Genomic DNA, 2,676 nt, shown 5'->3' on the forward strand with positions numbered 1-2,676 from the left:
TGCTGAGCTCCCGATTGTGTTCCTGGGCCTGAGGCCATCCCTGCATGCCAAGCGCGTGTCTGCAGGCCGCGTCCCAGTCTGCTTTGTGTTGTGTGACTTCACTTTTCTCCACACGTCACTGTCCTCGCTGATGTATTTGGACCACTGAAGGATAGAGGCCCCGGCGTGTCATCGGGGTGGAAGGAGAGTGTGTCCTCCCTCGGGGGCTTTCCTGTCAGCCATGTGGCTGCTTCTGGGCCTGGCGGAGGGGGGAGCGGGGGGAGGCAGGTGCTTGCAGCAGGCAGCAGGTGAGGGATGCAGTCTGGAAGTTCCCCTGACTGTACAGCTGTGGGGGTGTGAAGCCTGGAAGGGACATGCTGCCTGTCCTGAATTACTTGCCAACGGCAGCCAGAGGCATTCCCTCTTGGTGTTTGGGTACCCCCCTGTCCTCTGACGCATTGCTCCCTGGACAAGTACATAGAAAACAGCACCTGCCGACGTCAGGGGACCCTGGGTGCCTCTGGTCCTGCCCCCAGGCCTGGCTGCTCCCAGGAGTGGTGCAGTGCACACTGCCAACCATAGTCCCCAAGTTGGGGTGACTGCCATATGTGGCCCTTAGTGCATCTCAGACTGCTGGAGCTCTGAAGTGAGCCACCCCCACCTCGGGAAACCACAGGAAGGCGGTGTGCGGCCGCCCTGCACACACCGTGGCTTCTCCCCAGCGCTGGTGGTGTCTTTTGCCCTTAGGAAGATCACACTGCCCGTAGATTAGGCATAAAGAGCACTGACAGGGGGGCGCCTGGGTGGCACAGCGGTTAGGCGTCTGCCTTCGGCTCAGGGTGTGATCCCGACGTTATGGGATCGAGCCCCACATCGGGCTCCTCTGCTATGAGCCTGCTTCTTCCTCTCCCACTCCCCCTGCTTGTGTTCCTTCTCTCGCTGGCTGTCTCTATCTCTGTCGAATAAATAAATAAAATCTTTAAAAAAAAAAAAAAAAAAAAAGCACTGACAGGAGTGCACACCTTGCACACCCACGCAGGTGGCTGCCTTACTCCACATCACCTCTCTGCTGTCCGAGCCGGCTTTCAGCCCTTTGTCAACCAGGGATCGGCGCCTAGCGCCCCGCTCTTTGTTTAGATAGACTGTTGATCATAAATCCTTCTATCACAACAAAGGGAGTAGGGAACCAACCTAACAGTGTCTGCAGGAGCATCCTGGCCAGCCAAGGGCTAAACCGGGGGGGGGGGGGGTAGGCCAGCCCGGCTCAACCCACCTCTTTCCAGATCCACTTCCTCATGTGCTCATTTTCTGCAGGATAGTCCCTTGGTGTTGGGGAGCAGCCTGGGAGGACTGAGCTGAGAGTTAGTGTGAGTGGGCAGTTCACAAGGAATGGTGGCCAGACTGGCCCAGAAGACTTGTGCCCTCTCCTAGGAGAGGAGCCTGCCACCACTTTCCAATTATGAAGGCCTAGTGGGAGTTGGTCGTCTTCATGCCTGCCCCTCCCCATCCCAGTGTTCCCAGCCCAGACTTCACCTGGGAGCAGAAGGGGTAAACAATGGACTGTAAATGCCACGTTCACAAATGTCCCTGGGAGTTCACCCCAGAAAGAGCAGTGGCTACCCACTGCCCTGTGGGCTGAGTGCCCACCTCAACGTCAACCTCTGCAAGACGGGTCAGAACCTGCCCCAGCTCGGAGTCCTGGCAGACACAGACGTGCCAGACTCCGTGATGCCAGCTACACGTCCAAGCCCAGGGGACGCTGGGCAGCACAATGTTGTGGTTCACACCCACAGATGCCTCTCTCGCTCACGGGTGTCTGGCCTTGGGAGAGTCTCCCATGGCCTTAAAGAAGGTGTACCTGACCTCTCCATCCGCAGACACGCTCAGGGACGCTTTGGGTCTCCTGACTCATCCAGAAAAGAGCTCTTGGCCCCTCTCTGGTCAGCACCTCTTTCCAAAGCCCTGGGGAATATGAGGGGGAGCCGCCAAGGTGGTGGGGAGGAGAGGTGTCTCGCTTCACCCTCACCCCCAGACTGATTGCTGTAGAGCCATCGTCCAGTCAAACCAACACACCCACGAACAGCTCGTGGCCAGGCGTGGAGGGAGGGGCCCCTCAAACCCTGGGGTGGGGCGGGCATCGCGCAGCTCAGCTGCTCAGAGGGAGGTGACCCATCCCCCGAGCAATCCAACCGCTCCCCCAAACCCCACAAAACCGCTCTAGGAGCGGGCTGTCTGCCCCGAGGAGGTGGCTTCCCGCCGGCCCCCGCTCCCCGGCTCTGGCCCAAGGGAGCCTGCGTCCAAGCAGGCCCCGGAGTCGGCCGGTTCCAGGGTGCACGAGGGAGGCGCGACGCGACTTCGGGCCCAGCCCCCAGGGCCGAGAGGCCCCGCACAGAGGTGGGAGGGGCTGCAGGCCGCGGGGGTCCCCCCCACCGACGGCGCCTGGGGCGGCGCGAAGGACGGACGGGGTCCGCGAGCGCAGGCCCTGGGGTGTCCCGCGTTTGGCTTCAAACACGTTGGCCCTCTGGCAAACCGCTGTGTCCACCCGCCTCCTCGCAGTGGCGCGGCCCCCGCCCCCCAGCCGCGGCTCTGGCCAGGACCTCAACACCGACGCTGCTGAGCCCGGCCGCCCGCCGGCCGGCCCGGCCCCGCCCCCGCCCGGGCAGCTTTACGGCGGAGGTCGCGCCGCGACGTGGGCGG

The sequence above is a fragment of the Ursus arctos genome, unplaced genomic scaffold, assembly GCF_023065955.2.
Source record: "Ursus arctos isolate Adak ecotype North America unplaced genomic scaffold, UrsArc2.0 scaffold_24, whole genome shotgun sequence".
NCBI classification, from domain to species: Eukaryota; Metazoa; Chordata; class Mammalia; order Carnivora; family Ursidae; genus Ursus; species Ursus arctos.